The sequence below is a fragment of the Xiphophorus maculatus genome, chromosome 22, assembly GCF_002775205.1.
Source record: "Xiphophorus maculatus strain JP 163 A chromosome 22, X_maculatus-5.0-male, whole genome shotgun sequence".
Taxonomy (NCBI): Eukaryota; Metazoa; Chordata; class Actinopteri; order Cyprinodontiformes; family Poeciliidae; genus Xiphophorus; species Xiphophorus maculatus.
The window spans coordinates 27,674,587-27,694,490 of NC_036464.1; positions in this window are offsets into that span (position 1 = coordinate 27,674,587).

The window sequence follows — 19,904 nt, forward strand, 5'->3', positions numbered from 1 at the left end:
GCAGGGCGCCAGAGAACATCCTTCTACCTCTGCTGTGCCTCCAACCAGCTTTGGAAATTTAAAAACTAAGATATTTCAAATCCTCCCTCAGATTTTCTGGTATATTTAAATCTGGACTTTTACTAGACCATTTTAAATACGCTTAGAGCTAAACTATTCCATTCTAGCTCACGCTTAGTGTTTTTGCAACCTTTAGAAGTCCTTCACACAACAGCTTCTTTAACACGAAGATTAAAGGTGTTTTCACACCTGACAGTCTGGTAGATTTGGTTCAACTGTGGTTTTTCCAAGGCATTCTTCTGTTTGTGTCATCTTTTGTAAAACCTTCAGTGTGTGCAATAGTTGATATTTTTGTTTCTCACTACAGTTTTCACTAACTGCGAACTCTTATTATAAAGTCTCAAAACTCCATAAAGATTATGTTCTTATCCTCAGCTTCGTAGCTGTTTTTGTTAGATTTTATTATCCCAATCCAACACTTTGACTTTCGTCAGATGTGCCAGGACACCTGCCAGCTTGTTGGTTGTTGTCTTGCTTTGTTCTAAAGAACTCCTTGTCTTGTGTGTCGCCGATTATTTTTATTCGTCTCCGTGTGGATTACTCCACGTCTGCGTATCCAAAGCTCAGCCTTTCCCTGTTAGTGGCTGCGCTCCGTTCCATGCTGCAGGCACTTCAGTTGACTAGTGATGATGAGCATTGAAGGAAGAGCGTATCTGTTTAAAGGGAAGGTAAGAGATTTGCTGCCGGGCGGATGGTGGCATGGAAAGCATATAGGTTAATAATGTGCAAAAAGAGACAAGCACCAGAAGTCACCAGTTGAGTGAGCAGCTAGCTTGGTATGCTGCATGCTCAACATTTTACTGATCATTTTTGTGTGGCTCTAAGTCAACTCTGTAGCTGAGGGTGTAGTGTGATTTCTACCTTCAGGTTTTATCTTCCTGTTTACTGGACTCCCGTTGTTTCACCTCTAGGTGAATCCTTTGTTTCTTTTTTGTATACATTTATGCCATTTATCTTGGGCAACATTGCTGTTCTATCTGAAGGTTTTACATTAGTTTTACCACATATCCTGTAATATAACCAGGGCCACACTTCAAATGAGTCAACCAGCCCTCCCAGACGGAATAGGACTGGATAACAGAAACAACAATACATCCATGGAGTTTATAATTTGCAGTCCAGAGACAGCTCACGTAATGCTGACCACCCTCTGAGACACAATACCCTCTCATTCAGACAAACTGTTGTCCGTCCACTAGGCAGTAATACAGCCTTGTGAAAACAGTGTATTCACTACACTAAAAGTGTATTGTGTAGTGAAAGAAAAGGCCCTAACTCCTGTCACTTAGAGGCGTGTCATGTCGTTTTAGCCAGTCGTGCATGTCCCAGGTTTGAAAGGTGGCTGCATGCGGTGGCACTCACCAAACAGGAAGAACAACTAGAGTCTGAAAGCAGATGTTGTACAACAACAAAACATGAACACAACACTTACTGAATGTTCTGCTATCTGGCAGACATCAATAAATTTTCATGATACATTCTTTTAATTTCATTTATTCATTTCAAACAATGTTTTAAAAACAAGTTATCAATATGAGAAGAGAGAATATGTGCATACATAACCAAGAACAAAATAATTAGCTCACCACTGCTTTTCTGCTTGAAAAGGAGTAGAAAAACATGAACACTTATTTAATCCTTATTAAATCCCTTATCTCAATTTAATGAAATATATTACTAACTCAGTAATTATCAGAAATTTGTAATTAAAACCATGTTATGGTTTTCATACCTGTTCAATTTACTGTGCTAAAGAATCAACAAATAAATTATATTACATAAGTAAAATGATTGCAAACTGATTCTCTTAGAAAGACAAGAAAATCTACAGATCCATAAAAATAATATAAATATTAATAATGACAATTGGAAATAATAGCTGGGCATACAGCATTAGAGTAATTACCAAATGCTTATCAAATCAAATTTTATTTGTAAAGCACATTTCAGCAGCAAGGCATTTCGAAGGGCTTTACATCACATCAAACACAGAAGCACAAAGCAACATAGAATCAACAATCAGACCATGACATTAAGTCAAGTTCCATCATTAAATTTGTAATTGATTACGTTTCAAATACAATCCTAAGCAGGTGGGATTGAGATTTAAAGGAAGTCAGTGTTTCAGCTGTTTTACAGTTTTCTGGAAGTTTGTTCCAAATTTGTGGTGGATAGATGCTGAACTTCTTCTCCTCATTTGGTTCTGGTTCCGGGGATGCAGAGCAGACCAGAACCGGAAGACCTGAGAGGTCTGGAAGGTTGATACAAAAACAGCAGATGTTACTGTTGCAGTAATCAATACGACTGAAGATGAACGCATGGATGAGTTTCTCTAGATCTGGCTGAGACATTAGTCCTTTAATCCTGGAAATGTTCTTCAGGTGATAGAAGGCCGACTTTGTGACTGTCTTTATGTGGCTCTGGAGGTTCAGGTCAGAGTCCATCACTACTCCCAGGTTTTGGGCCTGATCTCTAGTTTTTAGCTGTAATAACTGAAGCTGTGCATTGACTAGATCGTTCCTCTTTTGGTCCAAAAATAATAACTTCAGTTTTGTTTCTGTTCAGCTGGAGAAAGTTTTGGCACATCCACACATTTATCTCTTCTAAGCATCTGTTCAGTGATTGGATGGGTTCTGAGTCACCTGGTGACTGGTCAGCTTGGTTTGGACAATTTCTACTCTTGACTTAAATCACTGACTTTTTGAAATAATCAGTAATTACATTTTGATGTTGTTTTATTTACTTATACTGAATCTTATTTGATAATCTGAACATTTACGTGTGAGAGAAACTAAAGAAATTTGTAAAAGGCACCTGTGTTTGATTTTTATTTTTTTATTTTTTGACAAGGAGTTAAAATGTGAAAAAACAAAGAAGCTGTTGAAATCTTCAGTAATCGTCAGGACTCTGTTTGTGGGCTGTGTTTGTAGCCTGGCAACACACACTCAGTGTCAACAGAAGCATCAGCATGCTCTGTCACAGCAGAACCAGTGAACTCTCTCAATAGACAAAGATGAATGAATTCTTACAAATGAATGAATGAATTCTTCAGATTAACTTGTCTTGTTAATCTGAAGAATCTCATCATTTATTTATGGTGTTATTTGTGGGGATAGTTTTCCTATCTAATCTAAAAAAAACAAAAATAATACTGCCAATATCTTGATGAAAATGCAAATTTCAGAATTCATAATATTTATGTTATGTTCTCATCAACATTCCCAAGGGATTTTATGTTCGATGTGAGGATTACTTTAAACTTTCTTCTCCACGTCCCACATCTGCTACGTCTCCTCTTTTACTCCAGCCTTGGAAAGCTTAATCATCCATTCTTTCATGTAAAAATCTTGTCCTGTTGCCATGGCTACTCATTATAGCAGATATTAAAGTGCCAGAGATGCTTACAAAAATCACCAAGGCAGCACAACATGTAAAACAAAATTAGTGTCTCACTAAAATACTCTAAAGAACGGTGATACTGTGAAACTCAATCTTGATGTTTAGATTCAAGTCCATAAGCAACGTCAGTTCCTGTTCCTTGTCCTGTAAGCAGGTCATTAAAAGAGGCCATTATATTCATGCTCGGTCAACATGTCGCATCATCTTTTCTGTATAATGGCTAATATGACACTTTGATAAAGCAGAGAATGGAGGCAGCATTACTGCAGGTCCACGGTTAGTCGCTGTTATTTCTGCTGCAAAATGCTGCCCACTGACAACCTTCCCACCCTGTCAGAAAAATCATCTTCTGTGTGTCTGACTTTTTTATTTTATCATAAGTCATGGCTACAGTATCATAAAGCATTAGTGGGACTTATCAATGCTGTAATAGTACAAAAATGGATCTACAATCATTTAACAAATGAAAAAAATACTTTCTTACAGTCTAAAATACCTGCTTTTGTTTAAATCCTGTAAGGATAGCATGAATAAGAATACAGCTTGTGCAAGTATTTTTCTCCCACACCAAGCATGACACATTTACACAGTGTCTTCCTGCATGTAAGTAGGTGGATGTACCGTATGTGTGACTATATTTGGAACTCGTGATTTTCTAACTTATTACCACTTCAGACCTCACATCAAAACATTGGCACACATGGATGTCATAGCAACTTTGCTGGAGAAAGAAAAGTATTTGCTTAAAAGACTCCAAAATAGTAATTTTAATCATATTTTTGGAATTTTTGACACCCATTCATCCATTTCCTACCTTCATACCTTCCCATGTCTTCCTTCGGCTCACCTCAGGGGATTCCAAGTGCCAAAAAAACTGATTTGCGTAAGAATCTGGATTTTCTTTTTCTACAATTCAGAATCAACTTAAAATGTCTCAAATTTGATTAAAAAAATAAATAAATAAAACAAATTTGCTGTCTGTCGGCCTTCGTTTTGTAACAGCGCGGGATGTTCTGACAGTACTGGATCGTACCCCAGTACTGGCACCAGAGCAAAGAGAAAATGACAAATGAAAGAGAGAGAAGACTGAGCTTGATGTGATCTTCAACATAAGTAAAGTTTGCAACATGAAAATTGATCATTTTCAGAACACCTCGAATATACAAAGCAAAGCTCCAGTTGAGTCATACTGTACGCCGTGATTCGTCAGAAATTTTGTTAGCAAATTCCTGACAGCAATGTTGATATGTTAGCTCAACGAGTTTGCCAAGTAGAAAACGTTTCTTCTCATCAGTTTGTAATGTGAAATCAAGAAAACAAAACAAAAAGGTTACTTCCTCCACTTGAATTTGACAAAGAACAGAATGCAATAAGATACTTTGTTCCATAATTCAGCATATGTTGCATTTCTATAAGAAACATTTTGATGTTTTCACTTAATAGATGGCAATACTGTGAGACTAATAGCTGAGCTTCCTGCTCAAGTTACTGTCAAAGAAAGGAAAGGCAACTCTTTGAATGCCAAGGGCAATTTGGCTGTTTATGGCAAAGCTTAGGAAGTAATGGCAGCAGCTCTGTAAAATCTAATTCAGATCATCAAAGGGTGAAATGAAGCCATCAAAACGGCTAGAATTCAACCTGGTTATTTTACAGCTACTTTACCTTGTATTCAATCCATATTTAACATAAGAATATATTTATCCATATTCCACTTATCCAAGATTTGGTCACAGAGGAACAAAGTATTCCTAGGTCAAAAGTCTTTTAAATGAGTTGTGGATATACTTGCATTGGGATCTTAACAAAGAACAAACATGTAAATCAGGGACTTTCCTTTCTGTCTCAATGCCCAGTTGATCCATCGCCAGCTTCATACGCCTGTCACTGGTGAACAAGACCAAAGTATTTGAACTCCTCTGCTGGAGGCAAAGACTAATCTAAAGCTGTTATAAAGTCACTCCTTGTTTGCCTATATGATAATCTCAAACATCTTTCCAACCACATTTAGAGATAAGTAGACACTTTTATGAGGATCCCATTTCACTGTTCTTTTCAAAATGTTTCTGCTCTCAAACAATAATTTGTGTAATTAGTTTTTAAATTGTATTAAGCAGTACTATAATGTTCACTCTATACAGTACTGCTCCAGGGTACAAGTCGCATAGGTCTAAAAATGTGTCATAACAGAAGTCGCTCCAGAGTATAAGTTGCATTTCATTAGAAATGATCAAACATGAGGGGGACCTGGTCCATGCTGATGAAAGGTTCCAGTGACACATTGTGTTCATGTGTTGACTATTCAGCGAACATATAAAAACTGTCGGCTTTGACTTGGAAGTTTGTTGGCAGTTTCTGTCACTCCGATATCTGTGGTCTAAATCAAGTTGATCAGGAATCATTCTGCTGGTGTTCAGATGTTTTATGCTTCCTGATCAGGTTTTCTTACCACAGCTGGTTAAGCAGAGCAGAGTGGAGCAGAGAGACCTGCAGTAAATCCTGAGTCATAGAGAGGCCATTATGTTTATTGAAGTCGTTGCAACAAGGAGGCCCACCTGCGAAGTCATTTATATTCACCTCCTTGGCTGTTACCAGGACTTGGAGACACAATGGCACCGTGTACGAGTCTCTCAGTGGGCTGCCATTATTTAAGCTGCCCTCTGTGGCGTCGTTCCTCCAGCTCTGGCCCTTTTCCTTTTTAGCTTTCCTCGTAGCTAATGTCGAATCCTTGGTTCATGTTTGTCATTGCGAATTAACATTTAACACAATAGTCAAAAAATGTGTCATGAAGAGGACAAAACACACATATATAAGTTGCTCTGGATGATAAGTTGCAGGACCAGCCAAACTAAAAAAAAACAAACTGTTACTTATAGTCTGGTAAATATGGTATTTAGTCCTGAACATTTTACTGAAGTATGTGCAGACCCAACAAGAAGTATTTATTCTGTGTTCATTCTTCATCTTTTCAAAGTTCAAAAAATATTCCTCAGACTATTGGGCTCTCTAGAATACCTTAGTTTATATATGTTGCTATTTGTTCTTTGTGTGTAAGTGTTGCCTTGTAATGGACTGGTGATCTGCAAGTGGAGAATATGAAGGAATTGACAGAAATAATCATATCTTCATGTTCAGAGTGACCGACACTGAATGCATCATTGCCTCTGTATCATTATTCTGACTCATTTTATGTTGGCTTGTTGACTTAAAAGGACTGCAAGAAATTTCAGTACAAATGTCTGAATAATGCAATAAGAGAATATGGATAATGCACAAGAGAACAGTGTGTACAGTTTTTCAGAATATCCTGTAGGAATGTTTGTATGCATGTGCGCATGCTTGCATGAATGTATGCCAGAAGGACATCACAGAAAAGTATAAATATTTATGATCATAAGAACACAGTAAAATAAATTGGAACATAGCCTCACAGAAATGCTTTTAGCAACCGCTCAAGTAATGCTTGCGATAAAAACAAATAAACAGAAGGACATTTTCAGAACAAGTGTATTGCAATAAATCAATTTCTTTTCTTCATAATTGCTCAGACTTGCTTTATTATTTACCGTCTTGTGGAAGGTGAAGTGGAATTTAAATTTATGTTTTATTGTTTTATTTTGTGTGAACAAAAAGAAAAATATATTAGCTGAACACAGTCCAGAGTGTGTTTTGTGAAAAAGCATCCACAGGGCTATTCAAAGTAATCCCTCCCACCCCCTAAATACACACACACTGTTTTGTCTTTTTATTACTGTTAAATGTTTCAGCTCATTGAACAAATTTTTAAACCAGACAAAGATAATTAAGATTAAGGGAAAAACACTATCTAGGCCAGCTTGGCTTATTATGAAAAACAATTGCTCACTAAAGCAAATAACTGCTTGTGACACTTGACAACAACACCGCCCATCAAGCAGAAGTGTTAACTGGAAATGAGTCTTTCACTTCACTGTGGAGGAATTTTGGCTCACTCATCTTTGAAGATTTGTGTTAATTTAGCTGCATGGTAGAACTTTACAGCAGTATTTTAATCAGATTTGTGTCAGTACTTTCATTAGGCCACTTCAAAACCTTGTGCTTGGGGTCATTGTCCAGATCTAGAACCAAAATCTGTATGTATAAACTGATAACTGGACATTTTCCTTCTAGATATCAAATTCATGACTAAAGCAAATATAAATTATCTAGATCCTACAGAAGGAAAATATCCAAAATCATAAAACTGCTATGCTTGACTGGTATCACAGCATATCTCTTTCTGATATGCTGTCCTGATTTTATGCCTAATATGAAATGGACTTCTTCCAAATAGTTCTTCCTTTGACTCATCAGTCAGTGGAATGATTCCCAAAAATCTTGGTGATCAAGATGCTGTTTTGTGTGTGAGCAGGATCTTTATGTTCTTTTGTCAATGACAACTTATTTATACAGCACATAAAAACAACAGGGGCCTCATGCATAAAGCGTGAGTGCGCACAAAAAATGTGCAGCGCCATATTTTACGCACATTTCTGCATTTATAAACTGACATTTTTTAAGAGCAATTTAGAGGGGGTTGGCAAAGTTACAGTGAAATGCAACGTAAAATGTGGTTTAAAAAGTTTTGTGTTCAAGTAGGTAGAAATAATAAAGATCTGGGAAGTATCATAACTTAAACACAATGCTCAAAGCACCATGGTTTTTATAGAAAAATATCCAGATTTCTTTTGTGTGTGTGGTCTTAGAGGCTCTATGTTGAAGATGATAAGAAATAAAAGAATACATTTTTCTTCTCTTGGCTTCCACACGCTGAGCTGTCGGCTAGTTGGAGTCCATTAGTCCCTCCTGTTTCAAACTCTTCTCATTAACATAAGAGTTAAAGGGCTAAATATTCTCGAGATCTTTGCTGCCTTTGACAAAAAAGTTTAAGTCTATCAAAGCAATGTAGTCAGTTTTTCTCATTTTAATTTCCAAGGCATAACGAGGCAGTTTATCATGATTCAGCCAAAGTAATGAAATAATAAACGGCAGTCTGATTTTTATGAATGTGTTTCTTCCCATTGAGTAGTGAAAGGAAATAAAATGTGTTACATGTCTTTTATTTCCTGCCAGGTATTTCGTTTGTGCTGCAGAGCCACAGCTAACAGTTAGCTCCTCACTTCAGCAGCTCTGACGGAGCCTGTCCTTCTGCTGCTGCTGTTGCTCCTCCTACACTTTGGACTGAACCATTGTTCTAACAATGACCTAAAAATTCATTCTTATTTTTTTCTTTAATGAATGGCGGATTTACTTCATTCTTTTTCTTTTGCCTTTTCATATTGATATTGTTTAAATACAAGATTTTTATGATTTTTATGGGGGGGACAATTCTTTTTCAAAATTGGGGGGCAGGAGTCAGGGCGTCCGGACCCATCCAACCCCCCCGGGATTTCCGCCCATGAGCTGGTGGATTTGTTTCCTGCCCTTCCCTTCTGTGTTCCTTGACCGAGTTACAGAAATGTTTTAAATGAGCTGAGCAGAAACCCGCACCTGTAAATGCTGTTCATTGTGAAGCGGGTAAAAAGCCCTCCCACATTAATCCATAAACCTGCATCCAATATAGATTTCTGCGTGCTTGCAAAGGTTATGCATCAAAACATCTTTGTAAATGACTCATACAGGAGAACAAATGTGTGCTTTTATCTCAAGGCCGTGTCAGTGGGAAGTATTGTCTGTATTGCATTTAACTGAAAACTATTTAACAAGTTCCAAAATTAAAGTTTTTTTTTTCTGATATGTCATATAAGTATAAGTACAGAATGTCTATTAACTTGTTGTACCCTGGCCAATATAATTTAGTTAAAGTGAAGAATGGGTTGATGTTCGAGATTGACTTGTGATTTAACCACATTAAAAGCTTATTACCACATTATAAACCTAAGTATTATGTTCTTCAATAAACAAAAATCTGCTATAAGCATTTCTTAAAATGTACAATTATAGGGCGAAGGTTTTCCGCTGATGTTCTAAGAAACCTCTGAGAACTCCACAAAACAGCTGAATTTATACTGAGCTTAAATTACACACACCTGGACTCTGTTTACCAACTAGATGATGAATGAGTTTAGTCAGTAACACTGGATTTCAAAGATATCAAATATAAAGGGCCTTGAGTTCAATTACAAGTCACTATTTTGAGGTTTTTGGGACAATAATAATCTTTTCCCTATGTGTCATTATAATTGATGCAAAACAGCTAGCTAGCTAGCAATGGTATATCAGCAGGTAATTACTGTTAGCTGCAACCCCTTCCAATCACAGAATGCAAAGATGTCTGCCGTGACTCCAACTTTTTCCTAACATAAAAGTCCCATGAGGAAAAAAAACAACATAGATTACATGAGATGAAATTGTCCTGCTGCCACAACATTTAAGACAGCAACCCTGATTTTAAGTTCTTAATTTTAGACACATGGGTTTTTCAGGATGTGTGGACTGAGAATGTTGATCTATCACATAAAATCCAAGAAACAATATTAAATATTGTAGTAATACTACAATACATTTTTGACTGAAATAAAACAAAAGTTATTTTCCTTTACTTACTGCGTTGTGAGATGTGAGCACATGTTGGATATTTCATCCTTATGAATTGTTTGCAGGAGTTACTGTGTGTTAGCTGTGCTGGGTGGAGGTGGGAGTCGGGGTCGTCCTCCTCCTTTATGCATGTGCTCCACATTACGCTCAGCTGTGCTGCTGGAAACCAGAGGAGCTGGACTACAAAGTGGGATTAAAGGCTTTACCAGCTATGCTGAGCTACAAAAATCATAGTTTATGGTTTCAAATCAAAAAGATGAATCTGTTTCAGCCCAGCTAGATCACCATGGTAACATAGGCTGCACTCCCATCTTGGTCTGCTAGTTGTGATTCAGTGTCTCTTAACTCATCTGAAAGAGCCTCTACCTGTTTGCAAATCTGTTTGTGTATATTCTAGTCAGAAAAATCAGCCTGAAGCTACATCACCACATAATATTTATAGCAAGCTGTTTAAATGCCCCTTATTAGCATTTAATAAGCAAATGGAAGTGAAGGGAACTCCTGAATTGAATGGTTTGGATGATTAATACTTTTGGTTATATAGTATACATATAAGTACAACCTAGTGTTGAGGGGGGGGGGAGTATTTTCACCAAAAAAACTTCTCAAATTCATTTCATAAAAGTTCTAGAAAATAATTGAAAATTTCTGAGTTTGAAAAGTAGAAAACCAATAAGATAAATGGCTAGTTTTTTTTCCTCAGGAGATATGTATGACTCAAAAAGGAGCAGGTAGGCTAGAAGTTGCAGTTGCGAGTGTTTTATATTTACAATGTGAATAATATATATACATATTTAGTATATATATATATATATATATATATATATATATATATATATATATATATATATATATATATATATATATATATATATATATATAATAAATATACTAAATATTTTGGAAATATCCAAATGGCCATTAACAAAACATGGGGGGGGAGAAGATAAAAAGAACAACAAAGAAACTAAATTAATCAATCGTTCCCAAAGTTCCACAATTAATAAGCCCACACCAGTTAGACCATCCACCCCAAATTGGGATTAATTAGGGCTCTCAAACAATATAATTATACAGTGTTTGGTTCAAGTCCTGGGTGAACAAAAGTCAGATCAAAGTAGGAACAGAATCATTTGTTGGCTGCAAAAATTCTCCTACCAGCCTGGTAGGAAAGCAGAAGTCTTCAATCACCAAAAAGTGAAATTTTTCCTTGGCTCTAGGCCTGGTCTTTTAGCTCGCCATCAACCTGGCCAGTTCCGCAGTTTTTATCTCACACTACCGGGTCTTTTTCATCTCCCTTCTGCCTCACAATAGTTGGCTCCTAAAGTTCAGCACATTAAGTGAGCACTGTACAGATTTACGGAAAATGAATGACACCACAGTTTAACTGACCTGCAGCTCTGCTCCTTCCAACGTGCCTCTCCACTCCAGCTAATATACCTGGCAGGTAAACTGTGGCAGTACATGTGACCCCCTACTCAACCGCAATTGGCTATATAATAGTCTTGCGAGAATCGCTAATCATTCTATTAAAAGCATCGCAAGATTTGAGATATAAAAGGCTAAAGAGTGGAAAATCGGAGAATGAGGAAATAAAGGTTAAAGTTACACTCGGGTTACAAATACCTACAGAATTTTATGCACAAACCATTTGTTAAACAGTTTATGTTGAATGTGCTTAAATATAAACTGATGGAATTTGATACATTATGGAATCTTTTAGAATAGTTTTAAAATAGAGAGAAAATAGTTTTAAAAGAGAAAAACTGGTGTCAGAATCAAAACGTTAGTCACTGAAAGATTAGCATTCCTACTTTGAATACAACAGATGTGGATAAAGACATAAAAAGTATTTTTTTCAGCCAAGAAAAACTTTTTGCTTAACTTTGTTCCTTGTGTTTCACAGAGATTCAAGCTGATGTCGGACATTTCTTTGAAAAACGCAGCTCTTTTTTCTTCAACAGGTTTTTAATGTTGTGACAAAGTATATGACAGCTTTTTACTGAAGCTGTGACACAATACCTATTTACATGTTGTAGAATCTAATCAACATTTTAGTTTTACACAAAAACTAAAATAAACACTGTTTGGTGAATAATTGACATAATTGTCGACATACTGCTGATTATAATTTCACCGCCGTCTGGATCGCTAATACAACCTGACAGCTTTGTTTTTGTTTTTTTCTGGGGTTTTTTTCACTTCTGAGCCTGTTTGTCACCAGGACTTACATATTTTTGGATATGCTCCAGGCTTGAATATATTAGCAGCATGTGCAGAAATTACCATGACATTATCATACACAACAGGACTGAATAGCTGGAGTCACCTTGCTGTCGACAAGCTTCAATCCAGGGAGGCCGCGCAAGGCAGTAATTACTTCTCCATCATTTTTGAGCTGAAAATGAGGAAAATTAGACGCCACAGAGGAAACGTTAATGTCCAATTGCAAGGACGCTCTTTAAAGCAGTTTACTAATACTTTGTTTGTTTTGTATATTGTCATAATTTTGTAAATATTGCAATTGACATATGTGTTAATCTCCTTTTACAAGGAAAGTTTACTGGTGTAATAAATGTGAACATCTTAATCTCACTATATTGTGTTTCTCACAAAAGTGAACTTAATCTTTTTAATTTTATAAACTTTATACCTCCAAGAAACAAAGAATAAAAACACCAGACACTCTGATTTCATAAACCATTTATCTTTTTGTCCCTTCATATTTCCATTTCATTTGCAAAAAGCATTTTATACTTTTTGAGTTATTTGCAGATAAATGATCATAAATATATCATAAATCTTTAGTCTAATATATTTTTATACTTTACTGGTCTTGTCTTGCACCTTATTTCTAAATATTTTTTTTCTTTTAGACTCTCAACTCTTCAATATTTAACTTCAATAAGTACTCAGTACAGTTTGTTAATGGACAGTTTTATCAATACTTTCTGCCCCAACCGGCCCTTTAAGAACATTTTTGGTTTCAGTATAGCCGAAAATGAAAATGAGTTTGACACCTTTCATATAAGCAAACAATTGTAGTACAACATTTCCTTACACTAGACAGTGAGTGCTAACTCCTTTCAGCACAACTTTGATAGTTGTGCAGATCATTCCTGATCAGCATTTAAAAATAATCTATTCTAATGTCCCATCAAACTGCTTTTTGAAAGCTCAAATTAACCCCCAGTGGCCCAAAAAAAGTGAATTTTGTCTTGTAATGTTGCTGTTTGTGTATTTTGTGCGTCAGAATTACGGGGAGTAACAAAAACGAGCAATTACAAAGGTTCTGGCTGGAACCTTTATATTTAAAAAATAAAAATATTATTAACAGAAACAACGAAATCCAATTAGTGGAATTGTTCAGCATGCTAAAATCTATGTAGTAATTTATTGAAATGTTTGCATTAAAGTCCAGGCCCTAGAAAGCTACCTAAATACTAGTTTGCAATCCATATTTATTTATTGTTAGAAATGAAACGTGATTAGAAAGTTCATAAAATACATAATGACATCTTTAATCAGATGCATTAGCTTCAGTTCTGATACTGTCATAAAGTAAATAAATTTCTGCTGGTTATTTTGCTTGGATTTCTTTCTTTTTTTTTACCTCGGAGTTTATGTGAGTTTTATGTTATTTTTAGTGCTTTTTTTTGCATTCTGCCGTGAAAACCATGATATAAATTCAATAAAACAAAAGGTCTGCGAAGGAAAGCGAAGGACGCCGACATGGTGTTGATGGACATCTATTTAATGTAGTCTGGCACCTTTTTCTACATCCGAGCAGTCATGTGGCGGTGTGTCCCGCTATTTCTGAGTTTTATGTGATTGTTAAAGAAATCCATCTGTGGCAAGTGCCAAGTAATGTTAATATGTGTAAAACTGACTCACAGCTTCTGGCTGCGGTTCCCAGAAGGGAGTAGGGTGGAGGTATGGATGGGGGTTCTCTGAACTGTGTCATTCCTGATCAGCATTTAAAAAGCCCTAAACATGCATGCTTGCAGCGCTACAAAATGTTTCTGTGTGAGTTCTGTTTCAGGGAGACAGGTGTTGGCTCAGCGTGACAGCACACAGTAACCCCTTGTCTCCTGGTACCTAACGAAGAGGATAACTTCTCCACATGTAAAATATTTATTATACATCGCTAGAATACATTCAGGGGTGCAACATTCAAGAATGTGTTGTGACTACATGATCTGATGATGAATAATGTTTGATTTGTAGGGAGCATGTGACACTAATAATCCAGGTAAATATAATAGAAACTGGCTGTAGAATAAAGGGCACATTTGCATTACTGTAGAATACATAGTGTGTAAACTGTAAGGATTTCTGTAAATTTACATAAATTTCCTGGTTCTGCACTGTTGTGAATTTCAACAGTATCTTATTGTATTTCATAATAACAATAAAATACCATTAAATAATGACACTTAACATGTTAATTTACAGTTAATGTAACTGGCTAGGCAGTAACAGTAAATAACTGTAATTCAAGTTGAATTAAACACATAATACAGTATTTTTTCTATGCTGTGGAAAAAACAGTCCTTTTCCTCCATTATCGCTGAGAATCTTTTCAAACCCGGTTGGCTGCTGGTTCTGTTCTGATAGCATCACATTGTTCAGAAGCAATCAACTCAGAGGATGAATTTTTGAGGGACAAGATTTGTGAGCTTGTCTTTGGACAACACTCTTCTGCTGCTTCAGTCCACAAGTTCAGAAGGTAAGATTATTCCTGAACTGTTTTGAATGTGTGGTTATTGAACTGCTCATATATCTCATATATCAGGCAATATTTGGAACTTGACAAAGTTGCCAAAGTTGAGAAAGGAGCTGCTGGTAATAGCAGTGGAGCATTATAAGATTTCAGGTTATTTTGTCTTAGTAAATTTCATGAAAAGTTTTTTAAATGTAAGCTAACCTCCAGTATTCTACAAAAACTCTTTACATCATCAAATTTAACAAGAAGGGGTTTCATTTTCTTCAAAAGTGAGTGGAGTACGTCTGTCGTCAATTAGTTATTTAGAAAAGAAATCCAGCCGTGTTGTCATTATCAGTAATTAGTTTGCACACTTGCTCTTCTAAGATTAGTCCTGATAATACTTATTGTGTTATTGTGATTGGCTAATGTAAGCTACTTTATATGACATTTCTGTTTCTACCCCAAGTTATTTTATTACACTACAACTGAAAATATATTTCTGTTGATGAAGACAGACATTTAAGTAGAGCAAGATGATATCGTGTGACAAGTGTGCAAAGACTTTCTCTGATACATTAAGTGACCCGTATGCGGACCCACAGTGGAACACCTAATGTTTCTCTTAAGTGTGTTCATCCTGGATGTCATAGAACTTTCCAGAAGTTCAGAACATTTAAATCTCCACCACTACCGTGGTCAGCCAAGGTCAGTACTACATTGAGCTGTTGATTTAAATTGTCATTCCAGGATTAGGTGCTTATCATATTACACCAATGCTGAGAGACCTCTGCTGTATAGCTCATGAGGACCTACTCGACTATTATGCACTTACAGAATACACTGTTTGGAGAATGTCTCTTCTAATTCTTCATCATTCTCTCCCAACCTTGTAGAAGAATGCTGCACTGGAAGAGAATCTCAAGAGATTAATACTTTGCCCAATATATCTAGGGAGACACAATTACAAACTGTTTTCATGCTCCAGACATCTGGTGTCAAATCTGTGGATGACCTGAAATATGTTCAACGGGAAGACTTCAAAGATCTGCTGCCAGTTATACAGCAGAAAAAATTACTGGAAGCCTTCAGGTAATTCACCTCTTCCCAGCCATAGTTTGTTAGACACATTCATTTTTATTAATAAAGTGTTATCATTGATATAAAAGGTCATGCCAATAATGATTGTCCTTTTAATGGGTTATATATTTAATATATATTTAATTAATTTAAGGATTTGCTGTTCAGAAACCAAGCCTTTGACTTCAAATCTCCACGTTATTCAGAGTGACTCTTCAGATTCAAGTTCCATTCATCCCAGTTGCTCACTGTCATCCACCTCGTCACTTGCCAGGCCCAATGTTGCATCCTGGACATCAGCACATTTGACTCCAAACAGTGCCAACTGTGGAACTCCACAAGACATGAAGTGGCCTGATGTATTTGAAGTGGCATAGAACATTATCATAGTAGTGAAACGAAGGGCACAGACTCGGAGAGAGTGCCCTATCTAAAAGACAGGAGAATGAGCAGGAAGTGGCAGACATGAAGATGCTGAGATTTTTCTTGTAAGTGAGCAAGATTAGAAACTAATGGATCATATGAACAGAGAAGGTGGAGCACTTTTAAGACTGAGTTAGAGACCAGGTTGCGATGACTTGGACATGTTGAAGAGGATAGTGGTCTGTTGAAGATGGAGCTGTCAGGCAGAAGAGGAAGGCTTCAGACGATGCATTGATGAAATGTTTTCTACATGACATTGTTGTTGCTGCCATCTGAATGTTTCACTATTTTGCAGCTATTTTACCTCAACTTTATGATCTTGGTTACAATTTTTTTCAATAAATAAGGTTATGGTCATAATTTCACTAAAATCTGACATTACGAAATCTGTGTTCTGTGAATAAAAATATGTCATTGAGTCTGTACTTTCCCTTTTTGAACATTTTTAAAGATTTATGGCAATGTGCAGATGACATTATCTGTTGTAAGCTGATGCACAATGGTGTCAAAATTAATTACACTGCATGAACTGTAAAATAATGGTAAGATGCTATTTTCTTGATATTTTCACTGTTATTTTACTTTCAATCTACAGTAGTGTACTGTTAAAATAAATTACAATAAATGAACTTAAAAAACCCAGTAAATTACTGACGTCCCTGCTGCCAGTAATTTATTGGGTTTTTTTACAGTGAAATCCTTTACAGTGTAGCTGGTAGCTGCGTTATAAAGACAGCAGCTTCTTCACTTCTGTCAGCTGTCTAACATCAATGTTCTTGTGCTTTTGCTGTAAACAAACCAACCATGGATTTGCCCTTAACTGAATAAACTGGGATGTTTTCCTTAAAATTGTAGTCAACATTTTTATCTCCGGTGAAGGTAACTAAAAAAATCTGCAGTCTTGTGGGTCTTGTTTAGGCATAATGAAGATGCATGTTTTATGTTGAGATGTTTTATTTCATGTTTTAGAATACACAATGAAAGTGCAACAAACAATGACATGCTTTGGTAGGGATGGGTTTTTAACGTATCATCATTTGTTGTGAAAAAAATTCCTAACCATTTGATTTATGATAAATTCCAATTAATTATGTTTTGTGGGGATTGTTAGCTTTAGTATTTTCTCCACTTTGCTCAATGAGAACATTGTCACATATCAATAAGTTCAGAAATATGATAACATTCAGTTACTGAGCTGTTTTGTGATACAAATCATTATCTCATTAACTCTCATTAAAAATATTTGGGTCCTCATTTAGACACCATCATGAGAAGTCTCCTTCCAAACAATCTCTGGTGCAGATCGCTGCTGGTGTGAACACAGACCTGCCTTAATCTGAACCAAGATGTACGTCTTTTTGGACTCCTTGAGCCACCATTATTGTTACTCGCAGTCCCACAAATCAATATCCAGGAGGCTGTAGTGACAGTGAATGTTGTACTGAAATTATACCTGACCTGCCATGTTGTGGGTCAAGGCACGCAAAGCATCTCTTCATCTATCACATTGGCCGATACTGTTCCAAAAACATGCGTTGAATGATTTTCTCTTAATATTCAAAATGGCAAAGCAAATGAACACAACAGAAGTGAAGCTCAGAACACATCCATGTTTGTTTTCTCTGTGAGACCATTCCACTGCCGTCATTTCTGACGGATGGGAGTAATTATAATGTGAAAGCAAAGCACACCAAACGAAAATAAAATCTACTTTTACCAAAATACTTGATCTGAATCACACAGCGGGAGATTGGATATTCAAACAGCCTGACTTTCAGATGATTTTTTGGTACAATTTTATAAAGATGGTATTTTTTTCACATCTGAATCCACAATTACAAAAGATGTAAAATAACTGCCTCCAATCACACACTCAGTTGCCAATATGACTTGATTGCCACAGTGAAGGCTTTCATTTGGTCTGAAATGCTAATTTGTCACACATTAAAAGAAAATACATTCTAGAGTGCTTGACAGTGTTAGTCAGCCTCTGTGCACACAACAATTAAGACAGACTGGTTTAACAGATATCTGTAGCCACTTCCTGATGGGAAAACAGAAATCTACTTTCAGACAGCTACAGTAAAAGGAAATCTTGGTAAGTCTCTTTTTATTGCTCACATCAGGCAACAGCTTCAATTTAAAAGCCCAGCATGGTGCTCTGATACATCAGGTTAATTTGACGTAACCAATTTAAAGTGTCATCTTTGACAGAAGGAATGGATGACAGAGAGTGTGGCATGTTGTGTAAAAAAGCTAAAATAAAGACTCTGTTTCTCTTGAACTCCAGGTGTTGCCTATTGTGACCTTTATCAGCAGGAGACAACGCGATAAACCCAGCGAGAAAAGGTGAGAATAATGTGTCAAAGAGACAGAGGTCAGGCAGCCTCAGCTGATGGAGTAAATTAGCGGTTGAATAATTGCTTGGTTGGTTGAGTAAAAACCTTTTCTGTTCTGTAAAGACAGAACATCGAATATAAAAAAAACACACAGACAGACATTTTAAATGTCCATATGGAATAGAAAGCTCTTCAATTTAAAATTGCTGTCCACTGCAACTACAATTTATTTTGTCATCGTTACAGACTTCCTTACAACTGAGTATCAGAGTCATTAGAATATTGACAAAATTTTGCACGTTTGTAATGGAAACGCAGATAATGTTCCTGAAACACAAATTTCACTAAAATATTAGTGAAGTGGAAACATTTATGTAAGGAAGACTAGGCCTGAGCTATAAACTGAAAATTAATCAATCATTTATGACTGTGTGCCCAGGTCTGTATTTTTGTGTTTTTTTTTTACATAGTGATGGAAAAATGAATCTTTAGGTGAACTGCTCAATAAACCATGACATTGATTTTAGTCTATATATATATATATATATATATATATATATATATATATATATATATATATATATATATATATATATATATATATATATATATATGTGTGGGCTCAGCTGTATATATATATATATATATATATATATATATATATATATATATATATATATATATATATATATATATATACCCACACATCAACAAAACACAAATTAGTTGAGTTAATGTAGGCCAATTTATGCACAACCTATTCCGAATTACAACCTTTGTGGCTCTAATCTGGCCCAACATGTTAAGATCACAATAACTGCCTTTCTTGGTAGCAACTGAACAGGTGCTAACAAGAAAGCACCTGTTCAGAACCTGCCATATTATTAAAATATGGCAGTAAAAGTGTCAGTCAATCATTTCACTGTCCAACACACTTGATCATCTGAAATGCAACCTGGAAATTTACAGTTGAATGGAGAATTAGACTCAATTTCTTCAGTAATTATTAGCATCTATTCTCAATAGCAAGCGTTTCACAAGTGACATTAAGACTTAGGAAATTTTTTGTGAGTTTGAAAAAGGGCATAATATTCCAGTTTGACATTTCTACTTTTTGCCCCTTCAACATTCTCACCTCGAGTGACATTTCAAGAGCTTTACTTGTTTACGTTTTAATTTTGTTTCAATACTTTGCAGTGCTCTAATGTTATTTTTACCTCTCACAAGCTGCAACTTAAACTTTCACAGTTAGTCTTTTAGCACATGGAAGCTAACGAGCAGCAGTCTAACTATTCACAGTTCTGAAGAAAAACTAATAATTTCATGTCCTTCCATGACCTGATGTT